Source organism: Lycorma delicatula, chromosome 12 (genome assembly GCF_047948215.1).
Source record: "Lycorma delicatula isolate Av1 chromosome 12, ASM4794821v1, whole genome shotgun sequence".
In the NCBI taxonomy this organism is placed as follows: Eukaryota; Metazoa; Arthropoda; class Insecta; order Hemiptera; family Fulgoridae; genus Lycorma; species Lycorma delicatula.
In genome coordinates, this window is record NC_134466.1 from 38,689,839 (window position 1) to 38,705,408 (window position 15,570).

At 30.6% G+C, this 15,570-nt stretch overlaps 1 long non-coding RNA gene across 1 annotated transcript in view; it reads left to right on the forward strand.

Moving 5' to 3' along the window:
- Positions 1–15,570, forward strand: part of LOC142332915 (uncharacterized) — an 87,323-nt gene that overhangs the window by 32,955 nt on the left and 38,798 nt on the right. Inside the window, exon 2 of the long non-coding RNA XR_012758436.1 lies at positions 2,115–2,231. This is a non-coding gene — a long non-coding RNA (uncharacterized LOC142332915). The remainder of the gene's footprint in view (positions 1–2,114; positions 2,232–15,570) is intronic.

Genomic DNA, 15,570 nt, shown 5'->3' on the forward strand with positions numbered 1-15,570 from the left:
GAGGATGAATGAGGATGATATGTATGAGTGTAAATGAAGTGTAGTGGCGGCGTTCGTCGGCGGACTCAGTCCGCCGTTCGTTCGCCGTTCCGGCAGCGGGAAGCTTTTGGGCCGGGAAGCTAACGTCTCGAATCCTTCCGCTACCGCAAAGAGGGCCTCTTGGATCTTCTGAAGCCTGGGAAGGATCGTCTGGTTCGAGCTCGAACCAACACTCTTAGAAAGGTTCAAGAATTTAAATAGGTAGTCCAGGTCTCCCTGGGCTGCCTGAACCAGTGGGGCAGAACTGCCTGGTCTGCCCTTCGCTTTTAGAAAGTCTTCCACTTCAGGGTTAACCGGGGCGGGTGTCCCTATATCCATTTCTGAACCGCTATAGGTCGAGGAGGTCAACGGTAAAGGGTCAGGCATCCTCTTCCACCTGGACTTACTATCAACCTCGGGAAATCCTGCACCTTCCATGGCCGGAGATACCCTAGTTTCACCTAAGTGGACAACTAACTCTCGCTGTCTTCCTCCTACCATCTGGATGGGCGAACCCACGATGTGACCACTGCCCGCAACGAGTACGGGCAGCTGGAGACCTTCTGAATTCCCCTGTCACATTTCGTACCTCTTGGCTGCTACTGGATCAGTTCGAAAACCACAGAATACGGCCCTTGATCTGAGAAGAACGGAACCAGGACTAAGGAGTATTCCCTTGTTTGTTACAGGGACTGACGACTAGGAGTCATTCCGACCTTTCAGCCGCGATGAGGCGGGTACGCGTCATATAAATATAACCCTTTTACCTCCGAAGAAGTAAGAAATGACTAGCCAAAAATAGACAAGTGCTCTCCTCGTGCAGTTCCAGCTACCGCCTTCCCTGCACAACTCGAAGCAATCGCAGGTTTATATGCAATCCCACCTGATCACGAGGGAGTAGGAATACCTACTCCCTCGGGAGCCGGAACCCGCGGACTCGACGGCGACATGCTGATCGAACTTAGCAGTGTAAAGGGATCAACGGCCACTAAGTCCTTGGGGAAACCCACCAAGTCGTCAATCTTCTACCGATTGCCGCTTAATGCCGCCCGCTAAAAGAGAAACTACACCAGCTGCAGTCGCTTTAATATTGGAAGGACAGGTAGAAGGGAGAAATTGTGCAGGCAGGCAACGTTTGGAATATGTAAAACAAATTGTTAGGGATGTAGGATGTAGGGGATATACCGAAATGAAACGACTGGCACTAGATATGGAATCTTGGGGAGCTGCATCAATCCAGTCAAATGTCTCAAGACAAAAAACTCTCAAGACAAAAAACTCTCAAGACCACTAACGTACCTTTATCAGAGAGGACTTAAACCTGAAAATTTTTTTTTCTTTATTAGTCTAAAAATTTGACGATAATGTCGATTGTTATTTGTTCTTAAACTTTCAGTATATACACCGATTTATCCTATATATTCGGGACAATATTCTCCTTGAAGTCGTACTCGACATCAAATGTAGGAAAATTTTCATTAGCGTTTAGTTCTGTTTCAGAAAGTGTGATTTACTTCTGATGGTACTTCTAATTTAAGTACGAAAGACATTTAGATAAACATTCAGGTGCATACAAATGAAAAAGATTATCTATTTTTATATGTAATTAAATATGTAATACAGCAGTTGATTACGGTTTGTAGTTTGTTTTTGAATATAAGCTTTTAGACAACACAAATAAAATATCTAATTCTTCACGCACAAGTTAAATAATTATATATTTAAATATTAATTTCAAATTACACTGCGGTTAAGAATAGATTACAACAATTTTTTCTGTTGATGAATATATATATATATATATATATATATATATATATAGAAAGATTTCAGTGTCTAAATAGCAAAAGTACTACACTATGGTAAAATCATTCCAACATTATTTTCACTGCGTAAATAGAATAATATTAATTTATTAAACACCTCTAGGCAAATCGAATTTGTACGATGTGTTACAGTACGAACTTTTAACTTCATTGCCGCGATAATAGTTGATCAGTATTTCTCATCCCTCTCACCATCTTAGCTATGAATACTTAGAATATTTAAAAATTATATCAAATTAGAGTTGATAGATTGTGAATGATATGTTGCAGACATAGTCTACAAGGGAAGGCAGCATGTGGCTCTTGGTGTAGTTGTGAATCATCCGTACTTTTGAACTCGAAAAGACTATAGATGGATGATAATTTACAATCTGGCTGCAGCATGAAGTAAGTTTTGGAAATCATCACAGAAATTATTATAATAGTTATTATTATTTTATTTAATAATTCTAACTAAAGAATATATTCTGTATATAAATCGTGAGAGTGTGGTGGTTGGTACCAATATTACTATTGTAATATTTTGTTTATACACGCACTTAAGGCACACTTAAATTAATTAGTGTATTTATTTAAAATTGATTTTATAATACAATATTTATTATTTAATTTAATTTAATAATTCTAACAAATGTATACCAGTAATATACTTTAGTATTATGGATAACTATTCTCGACGGCCGTTCGATAGTAGTCATTTCTGGATGATTTTTTTTTTAAATTAAATTATTTAAATAACGTGTTGTAGAAAAATCGAAGTAAAATCAGCAGGCCACAAATTACTTAGTTTTACTTAATTAAAAATTATTTTTTAATATTGAATTACTTAATTTAACTTGTTGATCAACTGTTCTGTCGCGTGCTAAAACTCGTACCGTATACAACTATGCTGCTCCATTAACGTATGCACACGCACATACACGCAAAAATCACGTCCTGATGCAGAAGGACCTCCTAGTGCAATGGCCATGAATACCAGGATTATCCTCTAGGTACGTCTATATTTTATTAACACACGCACTTGAACAAATTACTTTTCTCAACAATTAAAAAACAATATTTAATGAATTCTACTGCATATCTGTGATCGCCACTGCAATCTGTGACAGCGAAAGTTAACGATTCCCCAATACTACCAACATTTAAAATATTCGAATAATATTACTTGAAGTGCGAAAACAGAAAACGAAATCCAGTTGGCAACTCTGCGAGAGAAGAGGGACTTTCCCACAGGGAAATCCAAGTTGGCTAACATCAATGGTAGATCAAAAATGACTGCAGTTGATGGGGGGACCAAAGAAGAAGTGGTGGTAGAACCCAGTGAAGAGGGGCATTTGACTCTGATTGGTCAAGGGTGAATGATTGGGGGAAAATCTAAGATGGGTTGGCACAGCAAGAAAAGAGTGCGGGAAATCCAAGATGGTTCAAATCACGTGACCAAAATCATGCAATTCTACTGTGTGACATTACTATTGACAATTTGAAAAACGTGTATCACTAAAAACGTGGATCATTAAATAAAAATACATTTTTTTTATTATTTATTTTCAAATTTATTTATTATATTGTAATATGTATAAATACAATTCACTGACTGAAACAAAAAAAAGACAAAATTTTAATTTAAATATCTGTTTATAATAAACAAATATATTTATATATCAAATAAAATTCTTGAACTCTTAAATATCAATTCAAAACATAAAATAAATGGAATTTAATAAATACTACTAACTAGGAACGATCGTTCTGTTTCGGTATGAAATCACTACACCCCAAGTACACTGTGAGGGAAAAATGAATAATATTAAATTGAAAGGAGATTGTTATATATCACTTTAAAGGGAAACATTTTAACTCTCAACTGTTGAGATATGACAACACAAACCAAAATGGCGGTCATTTAATTTTTTTCATAACTAATTTCTCAAGTGCCCATATTATCCAAAAATTGAAGCATTCCCTGTCGAGTATGTTAGTTAATAGGTACTTTAGGCCATTTTTGAAAATTAACTAAGGACTGTCGTAACTGAAAGTTTTTTCTGATAAAATTTCTTTATTTTAATCGGTTTTAAATACTGATATTTCATAACCATACCGTTTAAAATTTATTTTGAATATTTTTTGGTTATCCCCTCTCTTTACGGTTACTTAAGAGTCTGATGGCCTTATAGTGGGAAAAATTAGATCGTTTCTACGTAGGAGCATTTATTACATTACATTTTTCCAATTTTGTAACTAATTAAAAAGTGTTTTAAAGGTCACCATATTTAATTAAAATTCTATGTAATTTACATTTTAATTAAAATGTTAATAATTTCCAATGAATTGAGAATTATCTATCACGATGTTGGTTTTCATAATCTTTACTGTTTATATCTATCGATTTATTATTTTTTTATAATGTATTACTCGTTAACGTTTAAAAAGCTTTGTTGATGCGGAGGATGGGAATTGATTTAAAGAACAGGCTTTGATTAGTACCCTTACTTTCCACTCTACTGTACGATTAATACTTGCATTCATTCATATATCCCCGCGCAACCATTTCCGTAGGTTTTTTTTTATTTGCAAGAGTAATAGAATTTACTGTTGTATCTTATTGTTATAGAGAAATCTACTGTACTGTTATATTGAGCGTGTAGAACGGCCCAGAAATATTTTATTTGAAAACAATTAAAATATTTATTTTTGAAAGTTCTTCCTTAAAGTGTGATGAAAACGCTACAAAATTTAAGTGTATTGCTAAAATAAATTAACTGAAATATTTTAACTTCCTTTTTCTTCCTTACTACAAAGGTCTTTGTTTTCATAATAGTTATTTTTTATTTTAATTATAAGCTGATTTACAGTTGATTAATATTTTGTTTCATATTGTACTTGGATCGATATTTCCTTTCAAAATAGAAACTCTCTTGATTGAAGTTTAAAAAGCTATTTTTTTTTGTGATGATTAATTCACAACATAAATTCGAAATTAATTGCGTGTGAATATGGAAACGGAGAAATTGTAGCGTATGAAAAATCAATGGCTGACCTGGATTCGATATCGGGGCCTCCGGAAGAAAAGCCGAGATGCTACCGTGGAGATGGGAGATCAATATTAATACATTTACCTGTAATTTTAAAAGAATAGAATAAAACCTTATGTACGTGATGTTCAATAAACCGTTAAAAAGTAAATTAAATTGTAAAAAAATTATTTATTTATTTTAATTAAAATTAGTTTCAATGTTTTTAGAAAATTTAAGTGGTTTAATGGAATAATTTAATAAAAGAACGGGAAAATACGAAAAACACATATTTTCGCAATGTCGTTGGATTAGATTAACTGTGGCTGTTAGTCCGTGAATTTATTTTTGAATTGCTGATTATCAGCGTCTTCAGTTTAGAAAAAAGGGAGTCCATAAATGTAAATGTAGAAGGAATCATGACTATAAGAAAATGGATTCCCTTCGTTTTGTAACACATTCAATACCAGTTTTCCAGTGAATTCAATACCAGTGACTTAATCATCATTTGTACGAGAACAAAACCGTACATAGATCTATATTTCTGAATTCACAATTTTGCCAAAAAAAAAAATAGTTACTTTTTTTAAATATAATAATTTCCGACTTTACCAAAACATGTGTAAACAAAATACTTGATATTTTATGAACGATGGATTTAAAAAAGTGTTTCCACCGATTTATTTAAATTCAATTAAACGATTTTTCTTTATGAAAAATATATTACTCTGCCATAGGACATTTAAATAATACCAATTGAAAGAAATCCTTAATTTTTCGCATCCTATTAAACATGAGCATATTTATGTTTAAAAATTGCCGTTTTTCATGGCGGAGTGATAGCGTCTCGGCTTTTCAATATCAAGTCGAAGGTTCCAATCCTGGTCAGGCATGACGTTTTTCATACGCTTCACAGATTCCATTTTTACACCTCACAGAGAAAAAAAATGTTCATTGACGCTTTTTAAATTTTGGGATTTTATTTTAGTCATATTTTATATTTTAAATAAATAATTGTTTGTCTTGCAATGCTGTAATCGAGGATTTCTACGATGATTTTTCTTGATCTATCCATGCCAAAAAGGGTTTTTTATCCTTAGAATAGTATGTTTCCCCATTCCTAAGCTGATGTATAAAATGTTTCTTATGTATGTATCGGAATAATAAGTTATTTTATAAATAAAAATCTTACCGCAGCGAAATTTCTTAAATTTAGAACCATTAAACCGAAAGGTTTTATTTCAATCGGTTTGTTATTGCGTGTCATTATAATTAGTAGCGCTTTTTTAAACCAATCAGTTTTACTTATCCAACTGCATTCGTACAATGTATTTCTTAAGTTCTCCCACTGTAAAAAGAATTAAATTAAAATTAAAATAAAATTGTTTTCGTTTAAATATAATTGTTGTTATTATAATAAATAATTTTTTTAATTATTATTTTTCTTTTGAAAAGAGAGAAAAAATATACAAAGTATATGTATTTGTATATTGTAAAAATATACAAAGACAAAATATACAGAAGGAGCGCCGGCTATAACCAAGGGCTGTAAATTTGATTGTCAAAGAGCAGTTCAATATGTGAATTTTTTTCTTGATTTTCAACTAAATCAAAAGAAATTGTAGTGAATTGGATTACCATTATTGCGATTAATACTTTTGTTTCTTTGTGCGAAAATAGTATTTTTCTATTTTCGTACGGAAGAAGCCGTACGAAGGTGATAGAAAGTTCGTTAAAAACAGTGATGGAATGTTGGCCGAAGCATTGGCAATGGTGGCAGAAGTCAAACTGATGCCGGTGATATATTATCAGGTTTAGAGTGTCTAAAATACGACCTCTGTAAAGAACATCAGGACTAGGAACGAATGGGGTGGTATGAAGATCTGGATCGTCATAGGAAGGGGTTTTTTCCTATGCGGTTCAGGATGACAACGAGCAAAACTTAACAAAACCAGGGATTGTTTATATTATACTTTCCACTTACTAATAATCTTTAATAGTATTTTTCGGGCGCTCTCAGATTATTAATTCATCCTCAGGGACAATGATGTGTTATACATTATAATTATTTACTTCACATATCATTAATTATACTAAATTGAATTTTTATAAAAAATTAAATATAACAATAGCGATATGTAAAGTAAATAATTTTATAATGTACAACACATCGTTGTTCTTGAGGATGGATTAATAATCCAAAAGCTCTCGAATATTACTATTAAGGATTGTATGTAAGTAGAAACTATTATATAAGTAATTTATATATTTATACCAACAGGACGTGCTTCATAAAATTAAAAAATCAGATATTTACTAGAAGCATTAAACAAATGTATGCGCTCACGTATTATCTTTGAGCCCAATTGTGCAAGTTGTAAAAACATGAACTATATTAATTCACACGCTCTTCAGTAAGACATACCTTATTTACATCGTCTATTTTACCTATGTTAGATGGTCGAATTGTGGAAATTGTTTAAGAGGTTTTTTATTTAGTTACGAGAAGAAATTGAATTTTTTATGGCCGAGGAGATTGTGCCATTTACTTAATTAAGAAATGAAAAGTGGTTGAAGTTATGTCTCTTAAAGTTAACCAAAAAATTTAATCGGGTAGTTATAGAGTAGTAGGATTAAATTAATTTAATTATTGATGCTTGTAATTTGATTAAAGCGTTCCAAACGAATTAAGAGCCAACTTAAAATTAATGTTGCACAAAATTTACAAAGGCAAGACAGAAAAATGAAAAATGAAGAAAAACTCTCCAAGTTGTTAATACGTTAGCAAGTTGCAGTACCAGCTCATGCTGCTATGTTATATTGCCATTAGGTCATGCAATGATTTAAGATCGGTCAAAGAACGAGATTCTTCTTCGATCAATTAATTTAATAAATTTATGAACCTCTATATTCACTTTCAAAATGGTACATACCTACATTTGTACCGAGTTTCGGAATTTGGCTCCTTATTTAGAAAATCACTCACTGGAGGTCGTTATCATATCAAATAACAAGTTAAAATACAATCAACAACGCGTAAAACCACGTACTCGATGCGTTTGTACGTGGTTTTAGGTGTTATGACTTTGTGTGTATAGGTGTGTGTTCATTTTTCATTTCATCTTGACGTGTTGCGATCTCCTGTGAATGATTGTCGGAAGATGAAGAACAGTTCGGAAACGTGTTAAAAGTAAGGAAACACTATATAAAAATTTTATGTACGGTAATTTATGAAATTAATTTAATTAAGGTTCTCTGAATTTGAGTGAGTTACACTCGTAAGGTTTAAATAGTATCATACATACGTTCAATAAAGAATTATCCTACGAAAATGAAATTCCTCCATGGGATAAACGACTCCATTGTCTTTTTTTAACATTATTACTTTAATTTTGATTAAAGAGTATGTAATTAATGTTTTTCATAAAATTTAATGCCTGCTGAGTAGCTGAAATATTTTCTGATTGTGTTTTATCTTACTCAATTCTTCCAAAGAGTGGGGTAACAAATTTTTACTTTTTAAATATTTACTTTTAGGACCTTTCTGGACTCAACTTTCACTTTTTATATTTACGCAATTCCATTACATCAGTCTATCACTTTGTTTCTATATATGGGCGAGATTTTGTACAAAAAAATTAAATCTCAGTTTTTGTCTGTCATCGTTTTCTTTGATAATCGTTTTGGCTGTATTAACATATTTTTATGAGGGGTTGTAATATGTTTTTGCCAGAGAAATCTGATTTAAACTAAACTTATACATATAAAACGATTATTTTTAATTTTCTATACCTCAGTAATTACCCGTTCACCTCTAACATCCAATACGTATAATATATAAAAAGCAAAACCACAAAAACCGGCTTCTGCAAATTTTGATGCCATGCTGTCTATCTAAAAAAAAAACAAATAATTACTTTTCATGAAAAGGTTAATAATTCGTTCTTTGCCTTGTCAAGAAGCTAGCGTTCTTGGTTAGAATATGAATTCAGATCCACGCGTGTTAGAAAACAACGCTATCACTTCACCAGGAATGGCGAGGTATTGATAATAATATAAAATTATAGCAGAATAGGAAAAATTAATAAAATTTAGTTGTAATAATTAAATAAATAAATAAACAACTCTGGCTATTTACCTTAAGGATTTTCCTTGGAATTTTTTACTTTAATTTTTGTTCCAATTTCTTCATTTTCAGCTTTGTTAACTCATAAACTTTTTAAAATTAAAAAAATTACTCTTTTCACTTTTAGTTAATATAAGCTGACAAAAAGTTTTTCATTTTTCCTGGTATTGTTTATTTAATCTTATTATTGTGGAAAAATAGTGATACTTGAAAAAACACAAGGAAAATTCCTGAAGGGTGTGTGTTTGTATGTTGGCCTGTGTTTTGGAAAGTACTTTCGGAGTGTCTGAACATTAAAATGATTAAAACATGAAATATTATATTAATATTATAATTAATGTACGTTAATTAATCCATTAAATTTTTAATTTCCTGGCATCATAGCTCTAGAGTTATAAATCATTTCACAAAATTTATATTAAAAATTTCTGTTTTCTATTTGGCTTTTGAAAAATAATAATAATAATTCTTATTATTATTATTATTATTATTATTATTCAAAAGTGCAATTTTTTCTCAAAAATTATCAGAAGACAAAAATTATAAGATACAATCTATTTTAACTTATTATCATAATCAAATTTTTTGTTTCAATGATAATACTTAATGTTTTTTTTTTCTGTAAAATAAATACATTACAGCTTCCTCCGAATGTCACACCAAATCGCAACAAAAGAGAAACAAAATCCACTGATAAAACTTCTAGTCATCCCTCAAATACGCAAAATTAAGTAACACATACATAAGAGTACATGTTAAACAGAATTTGGTCTTTCCTGGCTTTTAAGATCTTGAACTACGCTGGAAGAAGAAAAGTTTGGTAAATGTAAAAAATTGGGTATGCGTTGTATACTTTCTTGTACAAAGTTAAGGAAGTATTGTGATCGCGCGGATAATTTCGGTTTTCAGATTTTAATGAATATATCCCTTTTGACCATTCCTGAATCCATTTTCACTAGTTTCGGCGTGATGTCTGTACGTATCTACGAATGTATCTTCTTGCATAACTCAAAACCGTTAGCCAATTAGCTGTTGGATGTTGAAATTTTGGATTTAGAATTTTGGTAACATCTAGTTATGCACCTCCCTGTTTGATTGCAATCGACTGAACCAAAAGTATCCAAAAAAGCCGAAAATCCAAACAATTTAGATTTTTGTCTACAAACTACAGTAATAAGCCCTTATTGAGACCTTTTCAACGATGTGTAATAAGTGTTACTTATTGTCATTGGTTCCAGTTATAGCCAAATAAAATTTTAATTAATCAAATATTTGGATCTTACAAAGGGAAGGGACAATGGTTCGAATCAGACTTCATCACCTTCTTTTTTTGTAACATTATTTTAGTGTAATATATTTATTAATTAATTTTTAACCTCTCATTGTAAAACAATTTTTACCAAAATAATAATTGAATAATAATAAAATGTGAAAAAATATCTGAAGTTATTAATGAAATAATACTTTATTTAGTTTACATTTTAAAAGAAATGTTTGTATGTAATTATATATATATATATATATATATGTGTGTGTAAGCTTCATGACATATATCGGTTGGTATATATAGAAATTATATCATATTAATTCGTGGTAAATATTTAAGGCTTCATATAAAAATTATTACACTTTCATTTTAAAACTCGTAAATACGTTTTAGATTCGTAATAGGTTTTAAATGTGTAATAGTACAATGAAGGAGATATATATAACGCGACTGGATGTCAAAGACAGTCCTTTAAAACTACTCCCACTCTTTTCTTCAACTAAGCTTTTTAAACTTTAAAAAATACATTTGGAATCGATCATCTTTACCATGCGTATCAATTCTAATTTCTGAAAAGATAAATTTTTCAGTTTAGAGCGTGCGTGCTCACACCACACACACGCGCGCGCACTATATAAACATTTTTATCTTATATTTTCATATAATTAAAAAAGTATATATATTTATATCTTTTTTAATTGTTTTTATTTATAGTTGCACCATTATTTATAGATATTAGCGACTAATCAATATCTTTGTGAATGTACCGGTAAACATGTAATCTTGAACAGACTCAAGCCGACTGTTCCTGAGGCACGTGGTTAATTGAATCCCAACTACCAAAGAACACCGGCTTTCACGATCTAGTATTCAAATCCCAATAAAAGCAACTAACTGCCTATGTTAGGATTTGAATTTTAGAACTCTTAACTCCTAAATCAGCTGATCTACGATAAGTTTTACCACTAGGATAACCAGTGAATTAAATATATTTTAATTATATAATTTTTACAAACCTTAATGATGTAATATATAGAAGAACATGCATACAAGCAAATTCCACACTTTAACGCTAACGAAATGCCTTGGATTCCTCTGCTGATTACATTTATTTTCCTGTAAAAATAATTTTTTTTTAATAATTAAAAAAATATTATATATTTAAATTAATAAGTTAATTAATAATTATTTTATTTAATTTTACCATTACGAAATGAAAATATTAGCCTAAATTTTCCTTTGTAATAAAATTAAACAAAATAATTTCCTTTTATTATTATTATACCACACTCACACAGCTTTTACTTTTGCCGGTGATATTCCTTAAACTCGGAGCAACTTATATCAACGAGATTCAGCTTGCTATTGTTGACTAATTCCGGACAACCTGATAGGTGTCAATTATCACGCTCTTTTGCATTAGCGCGTGGGTCTTCCACAGGATGCTAAGATTTTCAAGACTGTTGTGCGAAGTAGATGGTATTATTCCGTTTGCAGATATAATTATTGGGATTATATAAACTTCTTTTTGATTCACATTGCTTTAATTTCAAAAGCAAGATCTGTATATTTCTGCAGCTTCTCGTTGTGTTTAGTGTTGATGGTTTTACTTGATGGGATGGCTAGGTCTTATTATTATTTTTATTAGTATCATTAATATAATTATTGTTATTTATTTATTTTTAAATATTTTTGTATTATAATATTACTAAATATTCATAAATTTACAGAAATAATTATTTTTCTAATTGATACCTAATAATTGTAGAGTCATCACAGTTACAGTTGAATGCACAACATAATAATGTTTATGAATGATTATTATCTCACAGATAATAATCAATTTTTAAATAAAAAAACACAAAACAAACGACATGTTTGTCTTGGTGGTTTGTTTGAAGAGTATGATTACATTAACATTCTCAACAAGGAAACAGTCGGTAAAGTAATTTTCTTGAGCTAGATGGAGATGGATAATTCATTTTAAGGAATAAAATATTGTAAAATAGTAGCATACATTGAAGAAATTCATTTAAAAGATAAGTAAGTATTTTAAAAAAATTACCAAAGCTATAAATTTTTTACGTATTTGATTTGCTTTAATTACAATATTGTAAGTATTCCTTACATTCAACATATTATAAAGATATTTTCAATATTTCATATACATCTTTCGATTTTTCTTAGTTTTATACAATAATATTCAATCTTTTTTATTATATTCTTTATTCCATTGTTGCTTTTTACTTTGGAAATATGTGAAATAAAAGGCGTCATTAAGTACTGCTACCTATCGGCGCGATTTGTAAACCCAAGTTTTTGACGAATAAAAGATATATTCAAGTCCCGCGGTTCATCAAATGGAAGAAAAAACGTTGTCTAATAAAATTCCAGGTATTTTTTAAAAGTATTTTTTCATTGCAAAGATTGAACTGAAATATAATGTTTTCATGCATATTTAAAAAAAATTTTTCCCTATTTTCATTTCAATTATAGGTCATGTTTAGAACTATAAATATAATTTGTTGACTTCGCCACGCCGTCCAGTTCTGCGAAATCTTACCGGCGAAGTTGTAACGAACTTCTTGAACAGGTTACATTCCCAAGTGTTGTGTAACATGTACACGTGTATACACACTAGTACTAGTAGAAGAAAAATTCATAATTCATAATAATTGCCTGAATATTAAAAGAAGGATGTTATTTAAAATTACATCAAACTAAGAAAGAGTTAGAGTAGGAGAGAGAATTTAATAAAAATAAATAAATTTAAAAAAAAAATATATATATATATATATATATATATATGACGCTGTTCTACTAGATTCCTGCGTGTTTGTGTAAATTAATGATATTTTGTTTGTTTGTTTGTGTGTTCGGGCTCGTGTGGGGCTGTGTTTGATATTAATTTCATTTCAGTTACACCCGCTCGCCTGCTTAATTCGAACTTCGTTTTTGGAACGTTCTCCGTTATCATCATTATGAAATTTACGCAAGAATTCATCTTACTCCAGTTTTTGGTGTTTACTTTTAGTGAATCGCGATCACAATGTCTACATAACTTTACTGTACACAGTCTTATCATAATCCCAATCGATTTTTTGAAGATTTTTCTCCAACCATGTAGTCGTCCGTCTGTATTTCGATTTTAACACGGAAATAATCTGATGTGTACATTATATGATTCCTTTTACGCCTATTAAATTACGTATACACATGTCTTGCTGCGCTTCATTTAAACTTATGTCATTTGAAAATAAGATACAATCCTCTAATTCTTTAATAAAGTGGACAGTTAGTTACACAATTGCTGAAATATCAGCTGTTATTAACATGGAATATTTATACATTTATAAATTCAACAATCTTACATGAAATTGGGCTAGAATAAAAGTGCCTTTATTAGTCGTATTACTACATCAGTATTATTTGTAACTTCGTGAGTCGCTGATTAACAAAAGTTTCAGGTTTTTGTTGTGTCGTATATATAAAGGTTAATAACAACTAAATTATTCCGTTCAGTTAACTCCTGTATACTGGTTACCAATGTTAATTTCGACCTTACAGTGTAATATATGCCGTTTTTATTACTGGATTATTTAATGAATAAACAAAAATTAACAAGAAATAATCATAAAGGAAAAATAAAGACAACATGAAGAAATATATCACAAAAAACGACAAGAAGATGACTATGAAGAGAAAGAAAATGTTAAGAACAAGAGCAGAAAAAACCGTTAAGAGGAGACGATAAATGTAAAGTGAAAGAAAACGTTACGACCAAGGAAGGAATTAAAAGATTAAGATAGGATGATGAATCTAAACAGATAGAAAATTTGAAAACTACAGAACATGTACATAAATTAAGATCAGAAGAATTATATCAAACCAACTATCGACTAAATGATTGGCAACAAAAAACAAACAAACGAAATGATAATCAACTCCAACTTAGGGAGAAAATTGTTCGACAATATCAGAAGAGTAATGAACTAAAAGATAAGGACTTTTTGCAATTTATTAACGATCGGACATGTATTCCACATTGTATATAGTGTTCTCGTGAGGGTCTACTGTTCAGTCACTCTGTAGTTAACTGTAATGTAGATAAAAGCAAACACAAATTCTAAATAGTTAAATAAAATTAAACAGAAATTAAACTAGGAAATACAAAAATAATACATATAAAAATTACAATTTTCAATTAATATTAAATAATCAGATGTTTCACCAAATCTATTATATTATATAAAATTATGTAATAATATGCCTATTAAATTACATGTACACATTTTTAAAAGTACGTAAAATTTTATTTCACTTACTTCTGATTTCTTTCATTTTTTTTTTTAATTGCAATTGAAAATAATTATTTGTAGTAATTTTTTTTTTTTTTTTTAATAATTCCGGGTAAATAATTATTAATAAATCAATAAATTTAAATAAAAGAAGAGGGTTAAGAAAAGAAGGAGATGAAGTCTGATTCGAACCGATGTGCCTTCCCCTTATAGATCCAAATATTTCATTAGCCTATTACTCTGGAACCAATGAAAACAAGTACCAGGTATATACATGTTGAAAATCTTTTTAAGAGGATTTTTATAAATTATGAAAAAGTTCAAAATCCAAATTTGTTTGAATTTTGGGATTTTTGGACACTTTTGGTTCAGACGATTGCAGTCAATAGGAAAGGTCACAACTAGATGTTAGAACGCTCCTAAATCCAAATTTCAACATCCTACGGGTAATCGTTTTCAAGTTATGAGAAATACGTACGTACAGACGTGACGCCGGTACTAGTCAAAATGGATTCAGGGATGGTCAAAATGGATATTTCCTTTGAAATCTGAAAACAGAAAATTTTCACAATACTTCCCTTACTTTGTGCAAGGAAGTTTGGTGATTACTCACAAAACTCATTGCCTCAAACGCTTATCAACAGGAAACGACAGATCCGGTAGCGAATTGCACAAAATAAAACAGTTTAACAATCATCTTATAAATTATTCATTTAAAAATATTATAAAAAATATGTTACAATTTCCACACCACCCGTGAGGTATGTAACGACGCGCCTTGAGATTTTCTTTTTTAAATAGTGAAAACTCTTCCCAGGATGCCTATTATAAACCCACCGAGTTGGTCTAGTGGTATAGAATTCAAGTGGTATACAAGTATTCGGGAAACACGCGTCAGCAATAGTCGAATATTTCACAATGAATTGTATGACATACATCAGGGTGAACAGAATGGGTGACAAGAATCATAAAACAGTATTTTCACACGCGCGGACCGATTCTTCTCAAATCGTTAATCAATTCG